Source organism: Sturnus vulgaris, chromosome 13 (assembly GCF_052056855.1).
Source record: "Sturnus vulgaris isolate bStuVul1 chromosome 13, bStuVul1.hap1, whole genome shotgun sequence".
Lineage (NCBI taxonomy): Eukaryota > Metazoa > Chordata > Aves > Passeriformes > Sturnidae > Sturnus > Sturnus vulgaris.
Genome location: NC_142255.1, coordinates 15,952,780 through 15,969,193, shown reverse-complemented (window position 1 = coordinate 15,969,193; position 16,414 = coordinate 15,952,780). Strand labels below are relative to the sequence as shown.

The following is a 16,414-nucleotide window of genomic DNA, read 5'->3' as shown; positions in this document are numbered from 1 at the left end:
GCTCGCACGCCGTGTCTGTGCGGGCGCTCGCCCAGCGCATCAGGCACTGCAGCACTTCCAGCACCTCAGAGGTGGCAAAGGCCTTGCCTTGACTGCTATGCAGAGCAAGATCCTGGTTTTCCTGGCCCTCTGTGAGAGCTTTTGTTTGGCACACAGCTGCACTTCACGTTTGCTCCCTCACCTGAATTTTGCTGGTGCCAAGGCAGGTACCAGTGAAGCACAGAGTGTTTTTATCATGACAATCCTGCTGCTCCTTTCAATGTGGAAGCCTTGGGATGACCCTTCCCAAGAAAGCAAAGCTTCCACTCTGCTGTCTCCACAAGGGCTGGCACCGACCAAGGGGGTCACACCCTGGCAGTCAAAGCCACTTTTGCTGGGGAGGCAACTTCAGGCAGACCCAGCCTTTCAAACCCAGATGGCAACAGCTTTGAGACTGAAATCTCTTGCTGCCCCACAGAGAAAGAGCAAAGGGAAGTTTACAAAAGGCCCATATGTGTCTGAGTCATTTTAAGCAGCTCAGGTACCGGCACACCTCTTCCTTATCCAGAAACCTCCTCAGGGAAAGAAGGAGAGACATATGTTTGGCCTCTGCAGCAAGCTCTTATCTTGGCAGGAGAAAGCTATTGATGTTCATGTTTCACATTTCTGGCGCCCAAAACAGGTTCTGATGTTTAAAATGAGGCAGCGGTGGAACCTGTTTTAAATATGTAACAGTCTCAGAAAGGAGCAGTCTAATCACTTCATTATCCAACACAGCAGAAAATGGTTTCAAACCCAAACTTGGGAGAGGGGGGCTTAGAGAAACCTTCCCCAACAAGACATTGCCAGCATTAACCCTGGTATTTATTGCTCATTTTAACTATGGTGCACAGCAAGCATTTTCTCAGCCTCACATTGCAAGAATATATAATTCATATGCTTAATATTTAGTCTCAGCTCTCCTTGCATATGTTACAGAGCTGGAGACTGTTTGTGTGTTTGCTATATATCAGTTGACACCTCTGTAAAATCTTTATATTGAATGCCTTTGGCAACTATATGCCAAATAATAGCATTACCATTTGTAATTTTCTTAGCTGCAGCTTTCCTGTAAGCTTTGCTCTATGCATGACAAGTAGGAAGGATTTAAAGAGCTTTATTGGTTCTCAAGTCTTCCTAATGACCTTTCCATGCTTTTGTAAGTCAAAATAACTTTTTTTCCCCTTGTCTCCTTGTGCATTTTCAAGTAAAATGGCAAGAGCTCTAAAGTAAATAAGTAAGAAAAGCAGGTAACCAGTGTCTCTGCCCCAGCTTTAACTCTCTGCCCCTCTTCTCTTACTTCACAATCAGAATACCCTGGTGTCACTCACAGATTCTGTTGACTCTTGTCTTGCAGATGCTTTTCTTCTCTTACTCCCGTCTTCAGATCTGCTCATTATATTAACTGGAAAAAGAAATAGAAAAGACCCCGTGAAAGATCGGGGCCCAGCGGTGCTAAGCACTGTACAAATAACACAAAGGCTGTCCTTGCCTCGGGACTCGCCGTGCAGGATTTAGACAATATGCCACCGGGGAATAAATCAATAAATGGAAAGGAGAGGAGATATGTTTATACCTGTTAATGATTATGTGGAGTTTCAAGAACTGTATTATTTTCTTCTTTTATAAATTCTTCTTGTTTTCACTGAAAATGTCTCAGTCTTTCCCTGAATTGTCGGCTTTTGTTGTGTCTTCTCCATTATGGGCTGTGAACTTCTCAGACCTGGGACTGTGTGCTGTTCTTGTTTAGTTAGCACCAGGTACATTTACAGGCTTGTGTATTTGCTTAATAAAAATAAATAACCAGCAGAAGTTCCAAGCTCAGAATTACTCCAGACACAGCATTTTCCTTATTGCTTTGTCTTGTGGAAAACAAAGTACATTTTATCCTACGTTTATCATGTAGCTTATGTGGTACTTTTCATTTTGATGTATGGCACACTTTCTAATGTGTCTCCCCTCATGTCTCTTTATTACTAAAGTGTTTCAGTGGAAAAGTATATTACAAACAAATAAATAACTTTCAACTACTGTCACTAGTCTAGCGAGAGAGCCACAGGCACAGGCTAGTTGGGTCCATTCATTACAAAGCCTTATTCACGACTTTATGAATATCTTTTTCCTTTTATTTTAATGAACACCTCTCACTGCTTTGTCCTAGCAAATATTCCTTTCCAGCTCTTATTTTCATCTAGTCTTCCAAATATTCAACCCAGTTCAAGACACCTCAGAAACAAAAGCAAAATCCAGGCTAGTTTCCCCACAAATATAATGTTGGGTCTTGTTGAGGGTAGGGGAAAGGAGAAGGAGCAGAGAGGCAATGAATGGGAACTGGGCTGCTGGCTTGAATGTCGTGCTGTTTTTTCAAGGAGGGATGGGAGCAGTGACTGCTGCTGTTGCAATGAGCCCCTTTTTATCCCTTTTTATTAACATTTTCCACTCTGGACAGCAACTGCTGCCTATGCCACATCATCAGTGAACCTTGTTTTATAGGGATCTGAGGGCACCCATCAGCCATGGTGCAGGGTGGCACCTTAGCCTAACTCAGCTGTACTGAGCTTACAGAAACCCAGATTCAGCCTCGGTTTTGAAACAAACTGAGAATCAAGAGTTTGGAAATCAAGGAATTGTGGACCATGTTTTGTTGGGGTGTGCAGATGGATTGACAATCTTCATTGGTGCTGTTTGCAGTCTCGTTGGAGCATGACAATGAGCTGGCCATTGGTAGCCAGGGCCTAAACCTAATGAAAATGAGTTTAAATGCACGAAACACTCTTTGTCCAGTTAGGAATGAAAGACAAAACCACGGCTCAAACGTAGCACCTGCAAACCTTCATTAGTAGCACAAACCTGTTCTTGGTAACACAATAAAGGGGCAGGGGCAGGAGGGTGCAGGTTGCACACACAAGCAAGCTCTGTGCTCAGCAGGGACAGGATCCCACCCCACCCCTGCTCTCCACCATCACCTTCCTGCTCTGAAGCCACGAATGTGCCTGAGGTTGTTTTACATGGGCTGGGTTGTACACGCAAAACTCCACGACAAGCCTATTAAAAGTGTGTTAAATTTCAATGCTCCTGTTTAGGCTCCTTCATCAAGATGTGGGCACTAATTTATGGCAGCTGCTGGATCACAAACCTATGGATGAACTGAAGAAGAGAAGGAGCTAGGTAAAGTAAAACAGAGAATATGGCATGGTAATTCGTTTGGACAGGTCTGAAGGCTAGGAGTATCTGTTTGTTTGGTTTTGAGCACTTTCTATGGAAATATAGTTATAAAATTATTCTTTTAGCTCCATTCTTTCGGCTCCCTGCCCCAGCCCAATTGTGTGAAAAAACAGCTTTACCATAAACAGATTTTACTATATCAGAGTCAAATTTTACTACATCATTATAGGAGTGTTCCACTGGGTAATATGACTGGCCGCCCTATCAGAGGACCAGTGCTAATGCCATAGTGAAAACATGCCATCACACTTCCCCAATAAAAACTTTTATTGTATCCCAGCGCACATTAAAAACAACACTAACTGCATTAATACATTGTAATTTACTTTTGTATTATGGAGCAAATGACAAACCTGGTGCTAATGAGGTCATATTTTCCATTACCCCAATGCAAACTCTTGGTTAATCCAGTCCTTGGAGATTTCCACGTGGAACTTGGGAACACTTGTGTGTGCACATGTATGCACAGACACACACGGTGTGCATGTGCTGGTAAGGGATGCTTCCATTGTCAAATGGAGTGGCAGAATATGGTTTTATTTTAAACTACTGCTTTTGAAACAAACACTTAATTTTAATTGCTCTGACATTTGCATTTTGTTCACAAGGCAGTCTTTAACAAAAAGAAAAATACAACAATCCCATCACCAATGGTGCCTTTTACTTGTGAAGCCTCTTTCACACTGTGGTGAACAGAAATGCAATTCTTCTGTGCTGCAGAAGATGAGGCTGAACGGATTCTTTAGGGATTGCTTATATTTCAAGTGCAATTATTTAGGAAGCTGTAAGCTTTCCATTTTATTTTGTCATGAGCGGAATGTTAGAAGAAAACTCATTTCTCAGGAGATATGGATGATTCTTTATTTCTAAACTTCCTGTGGTGTTTTCTTAATGATGCTATTAAATGATTAAGCTTTTCTTTTATAAATTAAATCACCAAAATGAAATCATTAAGGCTCTCTCAGTTTTATTAAGCATAGTTATTTGCCATCATGTGTAAATTCACTTAAGTAATCATCTACACTATCTGCTTTAAAATTGTGTTGGCAGCACCACGGGGAAAGTCAGTTCAGAGTGGTGGATGGAGATATCTGTCTCTCCTCGTTTCAGAGGGCTCAAAATACACTGATGAGAGAGAAGAATGTGTTTATATGAGGAAGGAAAGCAATGCCAAGGGTTTAGTGAATGACAGATCCCAATTCCTGGCACTGCAGCCAGTCTCTGGTAGGCACTTTACCTCTGGGGCTTATGCTATGCAAATAGTAACGTGGGGCTGCACACAGGTGTGGCCTCCTCCCTTCCAGGGGACACAGAATCAGGGGCTCCATCGAGTCACATTAGTTAGCAAATTACTTTGTCTTCATTTCCCCTCCAGTATCTTCTCTTCCCTTCTCTCTGTTTCTCTTCTCTGCTCTCTGCTATTTGTTCTTGCCACGTCTTACTCTCTGCTGATGAATTAGTCTGTTGCTCAGGGAGAAAATTGATCTTCACTCTTACAGGAGTTGCAAGACAAGTTATGTTTAGTTCAGGCTGTGGTATTTTGCTAGCCCATGCTAGGATGAGAAATAGTTGGTACTGAGTATATAGACTTGAACTGCAGCTGCAGAAACTGAAACAGAGACTCTCACTGGTATTTACTTTTAAATACTTCCCTTTAGCTCTTAAAATCACTGTTAATTTTCAGTGATGTTTTACCAGGGAAGTCTTCTTTCTGGGAAGATTAAAAGAAGAAAGGATGGGAGATAGTTTTAGAGGAGAGGGGAAAACTGTATTTTAGTTACCTTTCACTGCAACCTGTGGATGTTGTCAGGACAGAAGTGATGAAGCAAACTCACGTGGTAGCACATACACAGTATCCCAAGTACTCTTCTAGTGGACAGGTGGGAATTACCCAGAGTGAAGCAGCTGCAGGAAGTGTAGTTTGCTCTGCTGCAATGGGACAACTCGATAGTCTTCTCCTAGAGCTGCCAAAGGCCAGGCTCCTGCCCAGGCTTTGCTTTGGGCTGTCCCTCCTCTGCTCACTGGACAGGGTGGAGATAGCAGGGGGGTTCAGCACTCGAGTTTGGCACATGCTCAGAGGTCACAGTCACAGGGACAGTGTCCCTCTAGAGCAATCACATCTCTTCCAGCCATGGCAAAGGTTGTGGATTTCATTTTTTTTTAACCTACTGAAATAGTGAAATATAAAAATAAGGAGTAATGACTTCTCCCTCTCATGTTACTTTCAAACTTCATTACCAAGTATGCCCAAAATCCATTCTGCATGTGGTTGCTTTATCAGCTTCCTGATAAATAAATAAGTGCATATTTTCTATTTACTTAAAATATTTTCAGAAAACTAAATGTAAGTGATTCCATGGAAGCATTCCTGAGGTGATTATATCCATTTACCTTCATTTTCAATTGTAGAGGCTGAAAAACAGAAAGGAATTTCAGAATTTTAAAAAAAATCCCTCAGAACAAAAAGTAGGTGTTTAAAACGTATTGAGTGCAACTTTTTGTGTCCGCAGATTAATTTTTTTGTGGTTCTTTCTTCTACTGATCATTAGTTTGACAAACCTGAGAGACATTTGCAGAATAATTTTATATGGAGAAACTTGATTATTTTTTGCTATTACTGTTGACTCATTTTGTTATTCCTGATGAGGAATTTTTGGGTCTAATATGCCTCATGAACTTAAGATTCTTTACCTGAGTTTTGCCTCTTTTCCTTCAGAAAGTTGCTTATTTATTCAGATTTCTCAGGAAGCCAAACATTCAGAAGTAAATAAATAGTTCTCAGTTGATGGTAATGTTAATAAATAAAATCTACTTTATATTATAAATCTATTTATGTATACATATATATTTATATGCTTAAACTAAATACTTATATGTTGTTAACACATATCTGTTAGAACTTTAAAATCCTCTGAAATATATGAAGTGCTTTTAAATTTGATGTGGAAACATATTAAAACAAATGAAAGTCAGTAGTAAATCTGGGACAACATTATTGCAAACCTGATGCAGATATCTCTGTTTTTTGCAGAGAAGCTTTTCTGTCAGAGTAGTTTTGGCTGAATTTTCAATGAAAGAATTTAAACTACAGGAACAGTAAATTTTTTGACTTGACAGAAAACATTGTTATATAGACAAATAACTGGCATGCCAGTAAATAAATGGAGCACATTTTCCAAACATCAATAGATGCCTGGGCAAAAGCTATTTTAACAGGAACAGATTTTTTTGTGTGTGTGCAGTGGCTCCTGTATAGTGTTTGGAAAATGTACCCATATGTCTACTCACAAATAATGTTCACCTGTAAGGAAATGCACACCAGGTTTATGGATGCTATTGAGTATTCCCAGTCCTACCACTATGAATAATGATGCTTACATGCCCTCAAACATGAAAAATGCTCATCTGAATGCACTGAAATAGCCTGACATACAGATTGTTGACATTATTTTTTAAAGAAGTATTCACATGTGGAGTTGATGGCATCATCCCAGCCATGTGCCAGTGGAAGGAAGAGTTTTGGGAACTTAGCAGAAAACCAGTTGTCAAGGCTGGCTAAAGCTGGGAGTCTGCTCCAAAGCACTCAGGGGAGAGCAGCAAGGCTGAAGATTTGGATTCCCCAGGGTGGGCAATTGCTCACTGCCTGCAAGACAGGCTGCAGGGCCTTAGGCAAATAACTTTGCTGCCTCTGTTGCCTCTTTTACCCCATTTGTAAGAGCTGACTGGGTATAATTATGTATCTGTTGCTTTAGAAGATAAATTAGTTCATATTTGCAAAGCAGGTGGAGGGAGGGAAAAAAAATGAGCAAGTTACCTCTGGTCTTTTCACTCCTCTTTTTACCAACCGCCCCTTGAAATTGCTTTCCTTTGCTGGGAGGAGATTAAGAAATGCAAGCCAGTGTTCTTTCCTGACATACAGTGTTCCTCCGAGCATTAAAATGCACTGACCTTTTTAGCAAGGTTGGCTGGTGTAAGCCAGAGCCATTCAGGGGAGGCAGTGGGAAAGTTCTGCACTAGCTACAACAGGTAGCAATTTGGCTTGCTGTGCCTGCATCCAAATTTTGTCTGTGGATTTGAGCCCTGGATCGCGTGTTGCTAGGCGGATACTATTTTCAAACGTTTAAGGAAAGCTTTGGAGTGTAATGTGCACTTCTCTCCTTCAACATTTAAAGACTGCAGCAGTGGGAGAGGCATGAGGCATATCTGTAAAAGCCTGAAAGCTGATGAAATCTCAGTTAGATCTGTTATCTCCCAATGCTTTAAAGGTCTTCAGCTGGGAGATTAAAGAACAAGGTTACTGTGACAATTTGTTTACACGCAGGGAGAGATTAAGATCTCGTTGAAAAGGAATAAAAATAACATCATCTTGAGCTGTCACAGCATGAAACCCATTGTAATCAACACTGGTCTGATTTCAGGGATAATTTAAGACCAATTTATTATCTTAATTAAAAATAAGAAGAAGGGAGAATTCAGTGTTTCAGAAGCCAGTTGGACTGCTAAACCAGACGCCTCTGGAGTATCTACATTTTACACAGTCAGAAACTTTAAAGGTGTTCTGAAAGAGAAAACCAGATGATGCAAGCATTTCAGCCTATCTTAATAAACATTGGATTAATCATGCAGTTAACCACAGAAAAACAACTCCAAAATTCCCAAGCACACTAAAAATTGAACACAGAAGGCATCTCTTTGCAAAGTCTGTTCTGATCCTGTGTGAAGCAGGTGAAAACGAAATAAACACATACACAGGCCCCCCTTTGACTATGTTTTATGCATCTATTTTAGCTGCTTTGTTACAATAATAAGATCATGCTGAATATTCCTCATAACTGCTGTTCTTGAAATTTCAAATCCATGAGTTCCTGGTAACCAAATAAATGCACAAGCAATTCAGAGTTCAGAGAAGGGCTTGCTGTATTTCACAGGCATTTAATATCAACCACTACTCAAAAAAGAAAAAGAAATGCTATTACTATTTTCTAATTTATGTAAAGTAGAAAAATCCAAATCCCTCCAAATAAAATGGAGGGGAGAGGACAAAAAAAAAAAGAAGACGAAATGAATTTGTCTGGACTGTTTCTGTGGTTCTTTTGCACTTGTTTTTAGCAAACATTCATATGGTTATTTCTATCTTGCATGCTCACAAAAAACAACTTTAAATTTGTTTTTCATGATCATTCGCCCTTGGAAGCTGATGATACAAGTTGCTATATGCTCACCCAGCTGGTGGAAGAAGATCAGGTGACTCAAATAGCAGAGCTCCTGGCACAAATTACAAATTTTAAAGGCAACTAGGGAAAAGGAAATTTCCTTTACACCACAAGAATATCTCTTACATGGAATTTGAATCAAATCTGACGAACAGTGTTTGCAGATATCTCCCTCGGAGAAAAAGGTGGGATGGGCCAGATAAATTAGTCACTGCAATTTTCCCAGATCTTCTGTTCCCTCAGGTCTAACCTGAGGACAGTCCTTGGAGGTTTTGTGAACCTCCAAGACTCTGAAACAGGCTCAGGTCAAGTAGAAAGCTGAATCCAGGATCACCACAGCCAGAAAAAGGGGTTTGCTGGTGAATTCTCACCTCAGTACAAAATAAGAAGGACTTGAGGTGGTTTTGATGGGAATCTGCCAGATCTCAGTGCACCAAGGCTGGCACATGTCCTGTCTGCTTCCAAAGAGGAAGACTTTAGAGCCAACTGCTGCTCCAGTGTTTCATTCCCCAGAGCTAAAAGTTTTACCTAAGGAATGCCAAAAATATGCCAAAAGATGCCAAAAGAGGGGTCTCCACTGCCATCTAAAAATCTCTCTTCACCAAATCTAGAGCCTCATCTCAACGGGAATAAGCCTCCTACAGGTCCCTTAGTAAATTTGTCAGCCTGCCTTGGATGTTCTTGGGTCCCTAAATTGACAGTAAATATTTACGTGCAGGCACCTGAATATTCCCCCTAACCTGAATCCTTCTTGCAACACTTTATTCTCTAGCCTAGTCAGTAAGACTCCAGAGGGGAGAATTTTTTTTCCATCTTTCATCTTTTAAATTTCTGAACACCCTTAGTTAAAACAACTGTGTTCATTTGGTCTCTTTCCACAGGTCAGAGCTCTGCTCTCCCTCTAAACCTGTCCCCAGCCAGTGCTGCATGGTCTGGAGGTCACCCATGAGTCTGGCAGGCTCCCACTAAATGTGCTAAAGTCACTTTTGCTTTGTCCACAGCATCCTAACAGTGTTCCCTTCTCTTTACCTTGGGATCTGCTCAACTCCTAACCAACTTTAACGAGGAATCACCACTTTCCTTGGCTCACTGTATTCATGTACCCTGCTCCTACTCAGACCTGGACTAGGAAATTGTCCACAGGGCCTGGCACACTGTTCCACCTCCCCAATTTATCAATAACTCTTTGAATTTCTCTCCTTCTTTACAGTAAGCTTGCTGCCCTTCCCAACCATATATTCCGTATTTCACCAACTTTAACAAACACGGTCTGAGGACAGAGCCCAGGGATCCCTGCTCAGTATCAATTTTCATTTTGACCCTGATACTTTACCTCTGCAATCTCCATGCTTCAGATGGGCTTTTCTACATGGTCCTTTCATCCACTTGCCCCTCTTGGAGAGTAATTTTCCTGGAGATTTGGGGTGTGGTAGAAAGGCGCAGATTTCAAAGCCACATGTCACTTTACCCCAGCAGAGGATCTGACTGTTTATTTCCCCTCTCCCATTGAATTCCTTTGTGCTGGTTCCCTGTGTATAAAGGCAATATGAATAACCCTGGGCCATGTGGAGGGGGAGGTTTCTGTGACTCACACTACCATGCTTTTTTCTTCCCCCTTTGGTGCTGTATTTTCTAGTGCATGTCCTCACTCCTGGCTCTCACCACAAAAGGCAGCAACAATCAACCAAACCTCCGAGTGAGTAATCTGCTCACAAAGAGCCCTTTGAGCTCACAAAGTAGTTGCAGGAGGAAACGTCCCACTGGGGAACCAGGTGGACAGCAAACATTCGCTTTCCATTACAAATGAGTTCAAGGGAAATGGAGTCACCCCAGCATGGGATGCCAAATCCGTATCTAAAGCTACTTCCCACCATCCAGCTAAACATGCTTCCCTTTCTCTCGCTCCCCATCTCCCCTCCTTGTTTACAAACACGTTTACAAGTACTTGATAGGTGACCTTATTTACTTAGTAACCTGTGGATTCATTTATCTTGAAATTAGCAGGTAATGAACTGGAAACCCTCAACAACCCTCCCACTAATTAACATGATAATAAGATTGTTTTGCTACAGAGGTACAATTAGCATGTATGAGCTAGAGGGGGAGAAAGATCAATAAAATGTCTGAAGGGTACTAGGAATCAGTCTCAAGAAGAGAACAAAAGAAAAGAGCTTTATGGGGTTACAACAGCAGCAACGACTTACAGACCTGGTGCTTTAAGGATATCCAGAGCAGTGGTCCTCTTACCACTAGATTCCCAAGTAGGCTGGGAGGAGCTACCTGTATCCCATCCTGCTTACCATTCAAAGTAGATTAGGGATGTATCAAGAGTATTCCAGTCAAAAGGTTAAGAACTAGTGGAGGGAAAAAAAAAAAAAAGTTTGGGAAAAGTCCAAAACATATATATGGCACATGTGTGTAAAACAACGCAGGTGTTATGTGGTGAAAGGGAATGATGTAGAGTCATTTAGTGCCCATAATCATGAAAAAGGGCTCCAGCACTTTGTGTTGAAAAACCTCTCTTTGCCATTCAATTGACTTTAAGGAGATTACTTGGGTAAGTAATGCTTAAACATAAATCTTTGCAGGATCATGCCTTTACACAGGGAACCGAATTGAAAATGGTGAGAAAAAAATTGCAAAACAGTTTTAATGGTCTCTCTTAGCTAAATCAGATCAGTTTGACTGAAGAGAGTTAGGGACAGCTCACGTGAGAGGGTGATGTGCAGTTAGAGAGCCAGCTTAGACAGCCAGGGACGTCTGCCTCCAAAAATCCCTGGCTAGGGGAGAGAAAGGTGCACCAAAGCAGGGCTATTCCTTTCCAGAGCAAGGAATAGGAAGAAAATGGAAGGATTTTTTCTTTCCTACATTCACAGTTGCTTGCATGCTAATGTATTTCCATCTACATGGACTGGATCCATGTCTGTGTTGAGGAGAGAGGAGAGATGCACATCTGAGATGTAGGATAAGGATAGAGGCAAACATGGCACGGGATTTAATGGGGAAGAAAGAATATAAGGCTACAGTCATGTTAGTCTCTCTATATCCTGTGAGTAAATCTATGTGTGAGTAAATCCATACCTAAATATTGAAAATAAAGTACAAACCAGCCCTCCAGCACTTTGTGCACTGTCTGATGTCAAGCTGAAGAGCCAGCAACCTGTACTACTGCCTTTTTATCCAGCTATTGCTGGATAAAGAAAGAACTTGGTCTTTCAGCTTGAAGGAGCTGGGTTTAAAGCTCTTCAGGTCTTAGTTAAAACAATTTTTTTTATAAGTTCCCATAGATATTGGCTCCTCTACACAAAGCCATATTTTGCCCCAGATGACTTGGGAAATGAGATCATTCACAGTTGCTTGACGTAAATGGGAGGTGCTGAAGGCTCAAATCTGCCCCCAAGCGCTTTCCCTCACATCTGGCTTAACCCCACATCTGTCCTCCCCATCTGTACTGACGCCTTCTGTCACCTCCCAAACCTTACATTGCACAGCACATTTCAGCACAGAAACTGCAGAGGAATTTGGGATAGCAGTGTGTCTGGAACACAAGTCTTCAGGTACCACTGACAACTCCTGTAAATATTTTACCATGCATGTGATTTTTGAGTGAATGTTATTCATCAGTCATTTGAGCTCACAGAATATTGTCTCATGGCATTCTTTGGAGTGCGAAAGAGGAAGGAAAACTATTAATTACTTTTGATTGACATTTTCCATTTGTGTATGTGTGTGTAGGGGGGGGTTGTTGTGCATTTTTTTCATAGAACCTCAGGTTTGAATTGGGTAAACTGACACCTTGCAATCTGATCTGACAGCCCTGCTTTGTGTGGGAGTTTGTACGACTCCAAAATTTCAGCTGTGAGACTTTCTGCGTGAGCAGTCATTTTATTAGAAGTTTTGACACCTCTCCTAGCAGGGATCAGTGCCCGCTGTGTGAACGGAAACACCAAAAAGAGCATTGTGTGGTGCAGAGTGGGAAGGGAATAAAAGAAGTTCTGTACCCAATAGCTGAAATTAGCTCAGATAAAGATCTTTGAAGACCTTCAAAGTATTAATAGTTGGACATTATTATCATGGATTTGTATTGTAGTTTTAAAATCACAGATGCCCACACAGTTTATTAGATTTTGTTTCTCTCTTTGAATCTGCCTGTTTTCTGTGATTTTGGGTTTAACTGTTTATTTTTTTTTTCTTGAAAGAGGAAAGCAACATCTTTAGTTTGTTCCAACTTTTGTGGATTGAAATTTGCAAATGATTTGCTGGTGCCCAGCTCTGAAACTCTTGTCTGTACCTGAATGGGGTACAGCAGCTGCCTCAAGTGGCCCAGAGCTCACTGGTTCTATGAATTGTGTCCACTTCTCTTGCAACTGATAGGACAGATGAAAGAAGAACTGAAAAGACATTGTTGACTACAGGATTTTGCATTTCTGAAATAAAGAAACAACTTCACAAGTGTCCTGCATCCATGTGGGGTGCAGCTGGGTAAAGGGAATTGCTCAAGTGAAAAACACATCAAGCAGAGACTGATTGAAGTAAACAATGTGAAATGCAGGGATGTGGATCAGGAGGAGAAGTGTAAAGGGGCTGCACCTCAAGAGGCTGATTCAGCCCTGGGAGTAATGCACAGACAGCCCCTGCAAACCCTCTCTGCTGTTTTTACTTTGTCCTCCTTAGCTAAAAGGTTGTTTTAGTGTTTGCCTGAACATGATCTTCTGTGGGAAAGTCATGAGAATTAGTTACATCTGAAATTTCCTGTCTTTCTATCGTATCCATGCCATACCCTTCCCATTAACTAGGGGCTTTTTGGACAAATTTTGAACAGGGGAAATGCAAAACAAACCGTGATTCATTGTGGAAACTAGGCTGAGGGTTTTGTGGGGAGAAAGCAGGCTGATTTTTTTCCTGCTCCCACTCACCTGCCCTCAGCTAGGTTGAGAAATACCTGTGAAGCATTTGCTAGAAAAGTTCCTAGGAGTTCATTGTAATGAGCAATCCTTCTGGCCTAGATTTGTATCTTCCTTGAGAATAGGTGTAATTTTAGATCTGCTTTGCAAGCTCTTTTTTTTCTTTTCCCCCTTTTCTTTCCAATACTCCTCAGTACAATAGGAATCTTGTCCCATGGTGTGAAGCCCCTGCAGAGTTATAAAATTGTGTCACCTTCCCTGCCTCCCTTATAAGTTACTCTAAGTGACACTATTAAAAAGAAAAACCACAGGATCTCCTGGGATCAAAACAATGTCCTGTTGTTATCTTAACACAACTCCGTTTGGCTTTTTTGGCTTTTACCTTTCATTTCCTACAGCTCTGTGCAAGCAGAGCTTGCCTTGCATTGTGCTCCATTCCATGCATGCATTTTCTCAGAGAAGATGCTTTTATTTCTGAAGGATATGCTGGGTGGCCAGAGGTTTCAGATTTCTTCAGCAGGGATTCATCTCTTCCAGGAAGGGGGAGGATGGAGTGAACAGGCCAGCGGAGAAACTTTCATCTCTGTGCAAGAAGGGAGGAGAGACTTAGATGCTCATCACTTCCTCAGACGAAGATTTAAGCTCAAGTATTAACTAATAAACTCCCTATCCCATAGGAGCTGAGACAGGGGGTGTGGGGGAGGGAATGGATTGAACATGTGTGAGTTTCCCACTTTGAGCAGGAATTTTGGTGGCCTGGAAAATGTAATGTGCTTTCCCTTGCAGATGCTCTGGAGTGTGACTCACAAGCCTTTGCAGCTCGGACAGCTTTGCAGAATGAGCTACCAGCAACCTCTTTGTCCTTCAGGTTACATCATTGAATAAGCTCAAGGTAACTCATTCCTCAGAGAAACCAGCCATTGTCAGCGAGTTGCTGAAATTGGTGTTTTCACACTTGTTTCCCATTTGTTAACAACAGAAATTACCTATACATGATCAGGTGTAAAACCCCAGCTCCAGAAAACAGCTACATGTTACACACCCCGAAATCTCTTTGCATGTGTGATGTGTCAAGTCACATTTTCTATGTTACACACTCCTGCAATCTGATTTTATTTGTAATTGAAAGATCCTGCTATTATATATTATTATAACTTGGGGATGAAACTCTTCCTAATACTACCTTGCACTTATTGTTTTTGACCCAAAAGCCCACAAAGTGCCTGACAAATGCTAAATGGTTTTACCAGAGACCCTGGAGGTCATTAATTACAGTTATATTCATTTTGCACACATTCTAAGTGAGGGTTTCAATAGTTTGTACTAGAGCATGTGGTGACTTGCTGGAGTCAAGTGGAGTGAAGTAGAGATAAGCCTCAAAGTTCTCTGTTAATCTACAAAATTTCCCTGTGAAGGGTCTAATGTTCAGCTCATGTACTTGGGGACTGGCCATGGAGCAAAGAACTAATTTTCTTGGGAAAATAAATTTTATTTTTTCCCAATTCTCTTATGAGAGACCTGCAATTACACAAGGGTCTGTCAGCACCTTATAGCTGTACTATCCCATGGCACAAAGCTGCCCAGCATTCCCACTGTGGCCCTTGATCCCTGCAGGAGCAGCTGCACAATTTAGGTGCTAAAGGGTCTTTGAAGAAGGAGGAAGCAGGCTTAGCATTATTTGCACTTTGGGTGTTGAGTTGTGGTTTTTAGACCTGGAGAGAGAAGAGCTGTAGCATCCCCCATTTTCATGGAATCACAGAGAGAGTTTGGTTTGGAAGGGACTTGAAAGTTCATCTGTGTCCAGCCCATCTGCCAGAGATGGTGCATCCACAGCTCCTCTGGGCATCCTGCTCCAGTGTCTCACCACTCTCTGAGTAAAAACTTCCTAACATCTAATATAAATCTGTCTTCTTTTAGCTTAAAACCATTCCCCTGGTCCTATCACAGTCTGTCTGAGTAAAATATCACTCTCCCTCTTTTTTTTTTAACTTTGTTTTAAGTACTGGAAGGCCACAGTAAGATCTGCCCAGAGCCTTCTCATCTCCACGCTGAACAACTCCAGCTTTTTGTCTGACGTGCTGTCCAGATACTGGAAAAGGCAGCAACCTGAAAAAGCAGTTTGTGCAGGCAATCTCATGTCTTCTTGTTACAGACAATTTTACCCTCTTAATTTTGCAGTGGTCCCTGGAAATCCTTGCTGTCCTGGGCAGTTCCTGGCTCCTGGCTGGACACCACCACATCAGCCCAGCCTCTGCAGCAGCCAAGGCAGAGAGGGGAGCCCCTTGTCTGCACACAAAGACTTATTTTGCTATGTGTCTCTATCATTGTCCCTTTTACCTTTCTGTGACATTTCTGAATGTTTTAAGGTTGCTTTTTTTATTGTTTATTTTAATTAAACATGACTAAACAATGATTCTCTGAGTGGGAATCATTCTTCCTAATAACCACAGTGTGCATGCTAACTATACTAAAAATAAATCTTGTCTCTGACTAGTTAAAAATTGCAGTGATTTGTTGATGCTTTTTACCTGTCACTAGTAAGATATAAATATAAATAAGTAGAATTACATTTAAAATATCCATCACTTCACATATGGAGAGTGGCAATGAGTGGGCTGTAATAATAAAATATACTTTATAAGTGTCATAATCATTCAGACACCAGGAACTCATAAGCCACAGATCTGACGTTCAGATGATGAATTGTGATTTTGTTTTAAAAGCCAGACATGTCAACTCCATGTGCATATTGGGAATTGTAGTTCAAGTGACCTCTGCTAAAACGCTGACCTTAACAATGACTTTGTTTTACATTTCCCAGAAACTTTTTAAGTAGGTGTGATACTTTCCAAATGCGGTTGTTGCACTAATACTTATATAAAGTAATTTAAAATATATTTGACACCTTTGTTGTGCTCATATATTATATGGCACAGAAAATGAGATTCAGTGAATGGCTTAAAATTAATTCTATTTTGGGGTTTTGGTAACATAGTAAACCCCTTGAGGTTCACCTGTGTGACATATGGTATCACTGATAAGATGATATTCTTC

The 16,414-nt window shown here is 41.2% G+C and overlaps 1 long non-coding RNA gene across 1 annotated transcript in view; it reads left to right on the top strand.

Moving 5' to 3' along the window:
• LOC148222267 (uncharacterized) overlaps nucleotides 1–15,792 on the top strand; it is a 93,955-nt gene extending 78,163 nt beyond the window's left edge. The window contains exons 2-3 of the long non-coding RNA XR_015806424.1: nucleotides 14,147–14,252; nucleotides 15,539–15,792. This is a non-coding gene — a long non-coding RNA (uncharacterized LOC148222267). The remainder of the gene's footprint in view (nucleotides 1–14,146; nucleotides 14,253–15,538) is intronic.
• The last annotated feature ends 622 nt before the right edge of the window (nucleotides 15,793–16,414 follow it).